We start from the raw sequence: 13,729 nt of genomic DNA, 5'->3' as shown, positions 1-13,729 counted from the left end.
GTTGAAATTATCATCCTTTGAGTAGGATGATCATCTGCTGCACATGTCAATGTCTTTATTTCCTGAATATATATCGTAGCCCAGATGGATGAAACTAGATCCGGGGTCTTCAAACTCGTCCGATCTTCACTCTAAGTACAAGTCGATCCATGTGAGAATTTCTTGGAGTCGAACATGGAAAGACATCGCTTGATTACCAGTCAATGATGTAAACTGTTAACAAGCGCGAGAGGAATCACCAATAATGATGATGACCCTCAAGGTACGGCAGTACAATCCATGTGGTGTGAATAAAGGACTTGGCGTCGAACACCACGCAAAATCTTTCGGTCGAAGTTCATTGATGTATACCTGTCGCCGGAAGTGAGAAACTTGCCATTGAGGCATGCAAGCTTCAAAGTACTGAAGGGGTTGTTCCTAGATCAACTTCTTGGATAATGAGCTGAAGTCGACAAGAAGCGATCCGTCAAAGGAGGGCCTTAATGAATCCCACATCAGTGACATGGAACGGAGCTAACGATTGTGATGAAGGTGAAAACGATCTGTGAAATATGATTCAGGGTGGCGGTAATGAAAGGATGAAAGATGATGTATGGTAGTGGATGGGACACGGTTGACTCTTTCTGAACAACATCTCTTGAACATATAACGACACTGATGCGATGGATCGGTAGCATTACCCCAAATGTGGACGGTTTGGCGAGACCATGGTGATGAGACCGGTAAATGAAACAACCCAACCCGATGTGGTACGGAGGAAAAGTGTCATGTTCAAGAGCGACTTGCTACCATTAAAGCTTTGAGGTTCTCCCTAATTTTCCCCAGTCATTTCTGACCAGTACCTCTTTATTTTTGTCAAGCTTGAGGAGGATAACATATGCTTGTTCTATAACCTGCCCTTCGGGCAAGCCCATCGCTATGTTTTAACGAGCTTAGCGATAGGGAAACTCGTTCTCGTCTAAAGACAAGTTTGTCGCTGTTTAATCATTTTAACGAGTCTAACGACAAGGAAAACTCAGTCCTTTTCATTTTTAGAGAGTCTGAAAAGGTACATAAAGTCAACTCCAAAATTCCTTTTTCATCATCTAATCCCTTAAGTCCGAAAAAGTATAAAACAATACAAAAGGGATGAGTTTTCGATATCTTTAACGAGCCGAACAAAACAAGCGCTCGATCTTTTTGTGCAATAATCTCTCAGGTCCAAAAAGATTAAAATCTAGAGGAGGGATAGCTCTTCCGGTCCTTTAACGAGTTGGAAGGCCAAAACTCGGCAGTCTTTTCATATTTTACGAGTCAGTTGAAAAGAGCTTAAAGAAGACTCGTCTTTTGAGGAACGAGTGATAAACAGGGATAGCAACTGATTCCAGGTACATGTTGGAATTTTCCAATCACGGCAGTGTCACAAGGATGGCTAGGTGAAATCACTCTTCGCAGCTGTTCCTCAAAATGGGTAAACAATCATATGGAGGTGAACGATCGGCCAAATGAAAGTGGAGGTGGCAGGTGCAAACACGACCAAGGCTTTTTTATGGCTGATAAATTTACGATCACAGTGGTTATTTACCGAGATAGGTTCATTTTTTATTTAAAAATGAGCTTAAACTCTGGAGGAAACATTGCTCACTGCTTATATTTATTTTTTAACGAGCATGAAGACCGCGTTAAAATTGCTCGGATCTTGCGTTTATTTTTTAACGAGCATGAACTTTATGCTAAAACTGCTCGATTCTTGCGTTTATTTTTTAACGAGCATGAAATTTATGCTAAAACTGCTCGATAAGTTTGCATTCCCCCAGCATAATAATGCAAATCAAGGTGCATGCCCCCCAAGCTTCATTACATTCAACTTGGTGGTTGGAATGAAGGTTTACTTTAGGATTTGTTTCATTTTTTAATGAGGTTGACACAATAAAAGAACTATCCTCATGACTCATTGTTTCATTTTTTAACGAGGTTGACACGAGATAAGAACCGTCCTCGGAGCCCACTATATTTACAGTATTTCTATTAGGGCGATGATCCATGCCGACAAAATGTTTAGGAATCTTCCGAATCCATTAGATATAGAAGATTTCATATTGTAGGTTTCCACTGTGGCCACTTCCGCCAGATTACTCGCAGGCGGTAGGGTAAAAGTACCCATTAAGGTAGGGTCTTTTAGGAGACCTACTCCAATATTTTGTAGCGAATGATTGGTTCCATGGATCGTTGGAGTGCTTCCCGTAACTTGTGAACTGTCGGGGAGGAAAGTTTGTTGGTCGACGACTGTAATTCCTCCTTGAAAGGGAAATGCAATCTTCCTGAAGTAGGTCGACACAACTGCGGCCATGGCATATATCCAGGGCCTTCCCAGTAGGATGTTGTAATCGAGGCTTCCATCGATTACTTCAACATCAATTTCTACTGTTTTGCCCCCCAGTTCAACTTGCAAGTTACTTAAAATCCCGTATGGAGTGTATGATCGTCCATCAAATGCTTTTAACATCGTTGACGATTTCGACAAGGGTGGTGAGCCTAAATTTTTCCAGCAACTCATCGACATAAGACATGTAGATGCCCCCTCATCAATAATTGTTCGATGAACAGTTTTGTTGAGGGCTTTCACTTGAATAAGGAAAGCTAGTTGAGCTGGTAATTGAGGGTCATATCCTTTATGATCAAAGGCCACAAGATTGGAATCCATTGGGCCAATTCCACCTATTGCTGATAATAAAGCTTGCTCTTGGGAGGGGCAATTTTGCGGTACCTCAAGTGTCGACATAGCGAACGACGATTGGGCCATGTCTTCTACTATATTATAATTCTGTGCTACTTTGGCACGAGGATTAAATGTCGATTTGTGTACTACTCCCTTTGGCGACTTTATCATTGTTTCAGGAATGACGGGTGGCACAACTTCGCTCAAAGTTGTCATCGAACTACTAGGTTGTTCATTAGCCTTGTTATTCGACAGCTGTGGATTCCCGTAATCTTTATTCCTTGTCAAAGCATTTTTCTGCTGCTTTGAGGTAGACAACATAAGCACTTGGGATCGGGAAGCATTTTGATTAGCAACCAGTTTGGTTCCCGGGTTTGGAAACGGATCAGTCAATACTGCTGAGGTTTTTGAACTCTTAAAGAGTTTCTTGACTTCAGCTATATGTGGACAATCTTTCGTCCAATGATCCTCATCGCATATATGACACCCTGCCGGGGGTTTCCTTTTTCTCCCTTTCTTTTTCTTCTTGCCCTCTGGTTGCTTCAGTTGTTTGCTCTTGTCGGTTGACATGGAATTTACTTCTGAGGCAAGAAGTTCTTCATTTGCATTTTGACTAGAAATTTTGTGTTTTCTAATCACGCCATCGCCAGCGTGAGAGTCATTGTTTGATTTAGGAGGAGGAGGAATTGAGAATTCCGGTCTAGGGGCGTCAGGTATTTTGTCGTAGAGCGTGCCGGACTGATTATAGACCAAGTCCAGATATTGCGCACGAGCGATAACCTGCTCTTTCGTTACGACTCCCCCCTTTTCCACATCTTCCGTGATGGCAGGAAGTAATGACTTGATAAACCATTCAGCTAATAGCTGATCGGGAACGTACGTTTTTACCATCCTACGACGACGTCGCCACTCATGTATATGATCAAATATGTGGGTGGCGGTCATCTGTTTGAAGTTGGTAAGGAGTTCTGTTCCCGTTTCATACCTTATCGGTAATTGAAAATGGGTTAAAAAGGTTGTGGCTAAGGTACTGAAGTTGTCGAACGAAGCTCTAGGCAATTCAATGTACCATTTTTCCGCTGGACCCGTTAACGTCCTCTGAAAGAGGCGAAGTCTTATCGAATCATCATTCAGGGTGTTTGATGAACACCATAGATGGAATGTCATCACATGATTCGACGGATCGTCACCCAGATTTCCATTAAATTTAGGAATATCTGACGGAAGTTTATGTGGAATCGCTGGCCACCAAGGGGCATAAGCAATTGGATCATTCGTCAGCTGGTTTAGATCTGGTAATTCTAGAGGTTCTACAAAGGGCAACTACTGATTCAGGTTCGGCGAAGCATACCCAGGATAAGATGGGATCGCCTGAGCAATGGGTCTTTGCAAACCAGCATAATGCTGGCAAGGTTGATGGGCATAACCATTATAGCATGGTTGCCCATTACTTACAAAGACTTGTTGCTCAGGTCCTTGATATGATTGCTGGAATGGCGGTTGTTGAGATTGAACCAGCTCTGGTTGTTGGACCATTTGCTGTTGACCAATACTGGATGATTGACCAGGATGAGGAGTCACAGTACTTGTTTGAGCCTGAGTCGCTCCAGATAAGGAGGCACTACCCTGAGATTGTGATTGAGTCGTTGAGACAAGAGGTTGTTGTATTGCAACCTGAGAAACTTGGGGTTGACATACAATAGGTGGAGCTTGTACTTGCGACACATTCACTATAGCAGGTATGGTGGGAATATTCGACACAGGGTGTACTGGTTGCATTGAATATACAACCCCTGGTTGTTGAGGCTGTATTGGTACCCAACCGCTGGATGTAATTCTAGTTTGACCTGAACTTTGTTGTAAACTCCCATATGGTTGTTCTCTGGGAGGGAACAATGAAAGAGCATACTGCCCTCCATATGGTGTAAATCCAGTACTTAAAGGGTAAATTGGCCTTTGAAGACACATTGGATCAATTTGTTGAGTTTCAACATAAGAAATACCAGATGATAATCCGGATGAAGAAATAGGAACTAACCATGTCGTCGTCCCTGATTGGACTCCGGCTTATTGTTGACAATTTGCCCGGACAGATGGTATACCAGCGAACATCGTTGGAGTGGCAGCAGGAGGCTCTGCTGCCGCTGTGTCGAACGACACAGTCCTAGATGTCGACGGTTGTTCAGACATATCTAGTCTATCCAAAAGATTTCTTAGCGATTCTACAAGAACTTACGATGCCAAAAGACTAACTTCGAAGATCAACGAGGGAATGGTGATGATTATCCCATTTAAAATAAATTTTAACGACGCTTAGACACAACTTGCTTTTTCACTTTTAAAGAGTCGAGAAAAAGCTAAAGATGACTCTAGTCTCCTTCGATGTTTTAACGAGCCCGAAGTGACAAATGCTCGGATGGACTTTTTCAGTTATAGAGTTTGAAAAAGGCCAAAAGAAACTACTCTGGAGTTCTAGGCAGAGGGTGTGCCAAACTTTTCACAAAACCACAGAATACGTTTTACGGTACGGGTGGTCGATCTTCGTGAATGCTGTGTTCACTGCATTGTGATCAGTAGGGCGGCCGACACGGTTTCCTATGGATAAAGGCTTTGTTCCTATAGGGGTCTCCCAATATATACGCGACGGTACGTGGGAGCACAAGTCCGTATTGATACTTATCACTTCACCGTGGAGGAATCACCCAACCACTCAACGCTAAGATATCACGTTTAACGACGCCGGAACACGTCTCTAGCTTAGACCTCTATGTGTTTGCGTTATGTTTCAAAGCGTTGTTATGTAAATTCAACTTATTTTAGGTTGATCTTGTTTAGTAGTTTGCCTTTATGGATCACCACGAGATGTATGGTACAACTCCTAAATGCAGTCTAAAGATGAGAAGCAAGCTTTTTCAATCTTTTCAACTTATGAAAATCTTAACTACTGAGGGAAAAGAAAGACATCATATTTTCACACAGATCATAGAGCACACACTAATGCACTTTTTCCTAAATCAACATGCAAGCTGTCAAAATGCACATGCACAATGAAGGTATTTCTTTTCTCTTTCTTAATGTTGATGTACTACAAAAAGAAAGCTGTTGTATAACTTTGAATTCAATTTCAAGTGAAAGAAAACAAGCTTTTGTCCAAAATCAAAAGACACCTTAAGATTTACTTGTTTCAACACTAGAAATACATAAATTCAAACCATATGATGAAAGCAAAAGCTCAATTAGCTATGAACAGCAAACAAACTAACTCTTAAGATCAGAACGACACTTATCACAGGTCTAGATCTAAGAGGTCACAACAAGACTAGTTCACTTTCGTTACGGGAAACTGCAAATGATGTAAGAAATACACAAAAAACAAATACAGTTTCTTTATACAACCGAGGCGGAATAGTGGCAAAGAAAGGTGGTTTCAGATAGGTACATTGACTGATAACAGGCTGCAAAAATAGGGATGAAAACAGGGCAACAGGAAGCAGAGAACCCCAGTTGCACAAGGCCTCACTGGTTCAGCGCAGGTACAACACTGTCAGTTTGACATTCAGCGCAGGTAGCCCCTTCGGTACCTGCGATGAAATGCAGACTGCCTTCACAGTGCCTGCAATGAAGAGAGAAACTCTCGTTTCTCTTGGTTTTCGGGTCACAGATTGCTCAAAAATCAACAGTTTTTGGCCAAATCAAAGCTACCAATCAAGCACACACTAAAGGATGATTCAAAGGAGGATGAAAAGCTATCACTAAGAGCTGTTCAGAGTCCTTGTGGATCAGCTCTTCAAATCATAAACATGCCCAGAAACTGAGCTAGAGTAGCTGCCCTCTACTTTGCATTTGGAAGATCCGAATGCAGTTCGATTCTATACTCCCTGTGTTTAGGAAATGAATAGCAAAAACACAAACAACCAACAAGATACGATCCCTAGCGGAGTCGCCAATTTGTTGTTGGGAAAAGTATCCAATACGGAATGACCCTATCCCACTCTAAGGGTGATAGTTCCTTAGCAACAATCAAAGCAAAGCTATCTAAGATTACTTCTTTATGAGATGTAAAAGAGGGGAGAAAGAGATCCACTAACCGATGTCTTTCGCTAATGGTTGATCCAATCTTCTCTCCTTGCTGCTTGCCCCCAGCTCCTTGCTCTTTCACTGGCCCAGCTACACCAAGATCCTGCAAAATGGCAAGAGAGGGAAACTACAAGAAGCATACATTCATAATTGATTCAAGGATTAGAATAAATCAAATACACAAGTATAACAATACATCACTGAGACACATGTATATAGAAGAACCTCAAATGATTTATTAATGGAAGAAGTAAGGTTTAGGAAGTGATACAACCATAAGAGGCCCAATCCAGCATCACCTTCCCAGCAGAAAGAAATCTCCTCTTCACCTCCTTCAAAGCAAATCACCCAATAGTTCTAAACTCAAACCAACAGCAATTCTTTACATTCACAAGATTCCAGCCTCTGGATCTCATGGGAGAGAGATCCATATATAGGAGTTTGGAGAGAGGATAAGTCAGCCTGAGATGTGACTAGTGTCCTCTCCCACTCCAGTTCTTCTTCAGTTCTTGAGTCCACTTGGAGGTTCTTGCTTCCACTTGGAGATCTAGAACCTCTTACTCATCACCAGTCGAATTCCTTGATCCAAGTGTCATTATGGAAGCTTCCTGGGCATTGACTCATTGAGGAATGAGACTTCCACATGTCAAGACTCGCTCAGCGCAGGAAGCCTTTGTTGGAGTTGACATTCAACGCAGGTGGTCCATGGAGCAGTTGACATTCAGCGCAGATGCTCAGTGGAGCAGTTGACATGATCCAGAATTGCCTTGTTTTTGAGTAATTTTCAGTGGAGAACTTGTTTGGATTGCTGTGGTTTGCTGACCTTGTTCCCTTAGGGGTAGGAACAACATGTTTAGGGACTTTGGATCCCTTAGATTATGGACATTTCATGCTTCATGTTGTAAGGCACAAAAATGTCTATAACATAGTGGCATAGGAAATGGGAATCCATTTTTCGGCCAACAAGGGAATAGGCCATACTCCACAGTTAGTTTGTTTTGAAGTATTCCTCCCTTAGCTTCTCCTTGGAATCCTTATCAGGGGTTATCGATTCCTTATAATCCTTTAGGAGGGAGCTTCGCCGGTTATGGAGGTTTTTTGGCCAGAGTTGGTGAAACTCCAAGTTTTATTGGATCACAAGGTTCACCTTTTGGTTTAGATGGTTCTTCTGGTTACTGCAGGTAGCCTGGTGCCTTACAAAATCTCGGCCAATCTTCTTAGAACTTTCGAAACTCTACACAATCTAGGTGGAATCCCCAAGGTCCTCCTAGGCTTCCTTTTCTAGCAACGTTGAATTTTCCAGATCTCACGAAATTGACAAACGATCCAATCAAATACAATCTAGCCTGGCCTCTGGTCCCAACCAAACTCCCATTAGACATTCCAAAGTTCGAGGGGAAGGGCGGTGAAGACCCAGGCAACCATGTAACCACATTCCATTTGTGGTGCTCATCAAACTCCCTCATCGATGATTCGGTTAGGTTGAGACTCTTTCAACGCACCTTAACTGGAAATGCGGCCAAATGGTATATAGAGTTTCCAGGGGGAAACTTTACATCTTTCACCGATTTGGCTAACATTTTCCTAAATTACTTCCAGTTGCCCTTCCATTATGATGCCGGAACTGAAATTCTGGCCAATTTTCGTCAGGATACGGAAACTCATATTTCTGATCATATTCAGGAATGGAGATAGAGAAAGAGGCTCATTAAAGCCGAAATTCCTCCAGAATACCGTCTCGAATGGTTTTTGAAATCCTTACAACCTGAGTCCGGAGTCTATTCTTAAGAGCAAGCTATTTTTAGGGCCCAACAGTTAGAGTTGATTTACTCTCAGTCTGGGATTCTACAAAAAATGTTACCTGATGCTCCAGGGACTAAGGCTGATATAGTCAAGTCGAAGCCAGGTCCCCATGCGGATGGTACCATTGGATCCATAGACACAAATGCGGTGAACTTGTTGAGCCAATTGTAATAGTTGTCTTTACAAACTGCTCCTACCAATCAGGTCACATCATCTAACCCTTCGTCTTCTCAACCCTCTTCTGTTAATGCCGTCCAATCTTCCAACCCCAAAGGAAATCAAAATTACAATGGGAAAAAGAAAAGGTGAGGTAAGAAAAGGTGTCAAGATGGGAAGGCTAATGCAAATAAACCTGGCAATAATGCTGGTGGTGGTGGAATTGAGTCTAGAAAGAAATTCAAGTTTCCATGCAAGCTATGCAGTGGAGAGCATTTAAATCATCTCTACCCAAAGATTCAAGATGCTCAACGCTTGTTAGGACAACAAGGGACTTCTAGCTCTCAAGCTGTGTTAACCAACCCTTTTCCCCAAGGGTAGCAGATGCTTGCTGGCACAAATTCAAATCCTAGTACCTCTGCGGGTGGGTAACCAGGAAGGGGAGAAATCATCAAATGTTTTCATGATGGGTTCTAACGTCCATGTGGCCACTTGGTCATGTGATTACGGTGAAACTGAAACATCCAAGGAAAAAACTGCACCTGGAAATACTGACCTTCATATTGAGTGACCCCTTGTTGAGACTATACCATGGATACTGAAAGGTTCTGCTAAGTGCGCGACTATCAATCCTAATGCTAGGGTCACCTAGAATTACTCCATTGTTGAGGATCTGGCTTAGAATCCATGCGCTATGTCTGCTTTAGAGGTTCTCCAGTCGTGTCCAACTCAACAAAGTGCTTTGCTTTCAGCGATAGGGGCAGTTGATCCAAATAACTCTTTAGTGCTCACTTTCAACATTTTTAATGTCAAAAAGCGACTCCCTCATCACATGGCTTTTCAAATAAAGTCTACATACTAGAAAATTAAAATTTTTTGAACCGTTATTGATGAAGGAGCTTCCACGTGCATCATGTCGATGTCATGTTGGAAGGCCATCAAATCGCCTTCGGCTGTTCCTTCACCTACCCTCTTGACAGCGTTTTACAAGCATTCTCATAAGCTGCATGGGATTATCCCAGCCTTTCCCATATGTGTTGGGGGAAGGTCATCAATATCGAAGTAGAAATCATTGATGCTAACCTAGATTAAAATCTCCTCTTAGGAAGGAACTGGGTATACGAAATGGATGCCATTGTTTCGACTTTGTTTCGTGTCATTTTCTTCCCCATGAAGGGAAAATTGTTAAGGTTGGTCAATTGGATTATTCTCTAGTTTATCCTTGAGCAACTTTGGATTCTACTGTTCCCTTAGTGGATAACCCTCGTCCACTTACTGAGAATCTAGGAGTTGGGATGTATTCTTCATTGATGGGTACATTTGATTTTCCCTTTCCTATCGCTAGAATCAATGTCGTTTCATCATCCAAGGAGTCTTCATGGGAATATTTCTTTCGGACTCTTTATTTTTTAGACCCTTGGACCTTGCCTTCACCTACGACCACATTAGATGAAGGACAAGTTGGTGGAATGGTATCTCCTATGTCGGCAGCAGAGCTTAGATATCAATTTATTGTCAATTCTGCAGACAACCATTCTACTCCTTTCTCTGAGGAGGATTTAGATGGTGATGTGACCCCAGCTTGGAACCTTAATTCTACCTATGCTATGGACTGCTTAGATACAGTTTTACCATCCAAGGAAGCAATCATAGAAGTAATGATGGGTGTAGATCGACCTTGGGAAGACTTACACCATCGTTCATATTTTCTTCCTCTATTGTAGGAAGTAGAATCTAGGTTCTTCGAGCCATTTACTAGTGATGTTTGTACAGTATCAAATCCTTTAGCTCCAGCACACTTTCGTGCCGAAGGTAATATGTCAGTGATTTCAAAAATGATATCTATAAACATCTCTAGGAACCCTAACATGATCGAGAATCTCTTCATCGGAGCCGAATGTTCCCCTGAAGAAATTCAAATTTACATCGACCTTTTTAAGGAATTTCGAGATGTATTTGCTTGGTCTTATGAAGAAATGTCTGACATTGATCCATCCATAGTTTAACATGAGATCAAGACGTATGAAAACACTAATCCGATTCATCAAAAGATTTGGCCAGTTAATCCTAGGAAAGCAGCAACTATTAAGGCTGAAGTAGAGAAGCTGCTCAAGGAGGGTTTTATATACCCTATTCCTCTTACGGATTGGGTTTCTTATACAGTCCCTGTAGATAAAAAGCAAGGAAAAATCTGAGTATGCATTTACTTTAGAGGCCTAAACAAAGCTTGTCCCAAAGATAATTACCCCATGCCATTTATTGATAAGATTATTGATGAATGTGATGGTAATGAGATTTTCTCCTTCATGGACGGTTTTTCTGGTTATAATCATATCTCTATTCATCCTGAAGATCAGCATAAGACAACTTTTATATGTCCTTGGGGTACCTTTGCATACAGAAATATACCTTTTGGTCTTAAAAATGCTAGAGCCACCTTTTAGCGGGCCATGTCATATGCTTTCCACGACATCAAGCATATCATCGAAGCGTACTTGGAAGATTTAGTTTCTCTTTCTCGAAAGAGAATTGATCATCCTACTCACCTTCGATTGGTTTTTGAGCAATGTCGGTTTTATAAGATTTGGTTGAATTCTAATAAGTGCATTTTTGTGGTTACATCTGGTCGGTTATTAGGGTTCATTGTGTCAATTGAAGGGATTTGAGTTGATCCCTTCAAGGTAGAGGCAATAATTCAGTTGCCTCCCTTGTCTTTAATTCGACAACTTCAAAGTCTTCAAGGGAAGGCTAATTTCTTAAGAAGGTTTATAGAAAATTATGCCGAGATCACTAAAGGGTTCATGCGTTTGCTACGGAAATGAGTTCCATTCGTATGGGATGACTTTGCGCAGTGGTTGTTTGATGCCTTGAAAAAAGCATTAGTCTCTACCCCGCTTTTGAGTCCATCGGATTATGGTAGGGATTTCCTTTTATATATCGTTGCTGTAGAATCAACCATTGGTATGGTTCTTGTTCAGGAATACGATGCTCTCATGGAGCATGTGATTTATTACTTGAGCCGAGGCTTGGTAGGTCCTGAACTTTGCTATTCTCCTGTTGAGAAGTTGGCTTTGGTAGATGTCCATGTTGTCCAGTGGCTCCACCATTATATCTTGCTACGAAAAAACTTTGTCTTAGCAGCAGTCAATCCATTCCAATTTCTTATCAGTAGGTGAGTGATTGGGGTCAAATACAATCGGTGGATCGTCAGTTTACAAGAATTCAATCTCAAGTTCTTGTCTGCCAAGTCTAAGAAATCTATGGTTTTTGCGGAGTTAATTTCTGAGCTACCTTGTGAGGAGCATACTGTTTATGAGGAAAGTTTTCCCGATGAAAATCTATTCCTCGTCTCCTCGCTCGACCCTTGGTATGGAGATATCATTTTCTATCTCTAGAATTTGAAGTTTCCCTCTACTTTCTCTAAGGATGAACGCCAGAATTACGTCACCTGGCTAAGAACTATGTCATCATTGGTGATACATTATATCGTCGAGGGGTTGATTCAATCCTTTTGTGTTGTTTAACCTTAGAGGAAGCAAATCCAGTGCTCAATGATTGCCATAGTGGAGCTTGTGATGGTCAGCTTTCAGGGCTTGCTACAGTCCAACGTATCTTGTGTGCCGACTAATTTTGGTCTTCGCTCTTCAAAGATTGTGTTGAAGCAGTCAAACGCTATCATCTCTGTCAAGTTTATATTCGAAAGATGTGCGCACATCCAACTCCTCTTTTTCCCATTGTCATTGTCGGTCCTTTTACTAAGTGGTGTATTTATTTTAGAACTTGTAATCCGCCTTCAGTAGCAAATCACAAATACATTATCATGGCCGTAGACTACTTCATGAAGTGGGCTGAGGCCATGCCCATTTAAAAAAATGATAGTGAAACAACAACATTGTTCCTTTTTAATTAGATTATCTCAAGATTTGGTATCCCGAGAGAGATTGTCACTGACCATGGCAGTCATTTCCAGAACAAACCAATGTCTGAATAAGCTCTTAAATTGGGTTTCTGGTAGGAACACTCGTCTCCATATTATCCTCATGCCAATGGACAGGTCGAGGCTGTGAACAAATCCCTTAAGACGATCCTACAAAGGATGATTGACAAAAATTGGTCCAATTGGCATCTTATGTTGTATCTAGCTCTTTGGGCATACTGAACCTTCGTAAAGAGTGCTATAGGTTTTACACCTTTTCAGCTAGTTTATGGGCTAGAATCTATCTTCCCTGTTGAATGCAAAATTCCATATCTTAAGTTAGCTGTTGAGCTCCTTCTAGAGACCTCTAGTCTCAAAGGGCACCTCATTCATTTGGAACATCTTGATGAGCAGCGTCGAGATGCCACCACAATCAATGAGGCTCATAAGAAAAGGGTTAAAACTTAGTATGATAAAGTTGTCCATCCTCGAGTCTTTTCTGAAGGCGACCTTGTCTTGGTCTATGACCAAGATAAGGATGCCTTGGGGGTAGACAAGTTCAAGCCTATGTGGTACAATCCCTTTATAATTAAATGAGTTTTAGAAAAAGGGGCGTATGAGTTAGTCAATTTTGAAGGAAACAAGTTGGTAGAGCCCCGAAACGGGCTCTACCTTAAGAAGTACTTTGCTTAAGTAGTAGCTAGGCAATGGATTGTTTGTACATTTTGTATTTTTTTACATATCTCATCGGAAGTTTTTTGATATCAACACTTTTTGGTCTGCTGTGGCAGGTGTTGATTGATGACTTGGTATATTTTAGATTTGCCAATGGTGCTAGTCGGCACACTCGGAACCTCACTTCCGTAGCTTGGATAATCTACTATCCAACTCGTCAGTTGATGGTGTCAAGGGGAGTATGCATTGGTCCCGCTTCAAATAATATGGCTGAGTATACTGCAGTTATTAATTTACTATCCAAAGCAATTTCTCATGGAGTCATTCATTGGTAGTCTATCTTGATTCACAATTGATAGTGTCACAATTGAATAACATTTATCGGGTAAGGGATCCATGTTTAA

Source organism: Pinus tabuliformis, chromosome 6 (genome assembly GCF_031772625.1).
Source record: "Pinus tabuliformis cultivar Carrire ecotype Pingquan chromosome 6, CPIR1, whole genome shotgun sequence".
Classification (NCBI taxonomy): Eukaryota; Viridiplantae; Streptophyta; class Pinopsida; order Pinales; family Pinaceae; genus Pinus; species Pinus tabuliformis.
Note: the sequence above shows the minus strand (reverse complement) of the source record.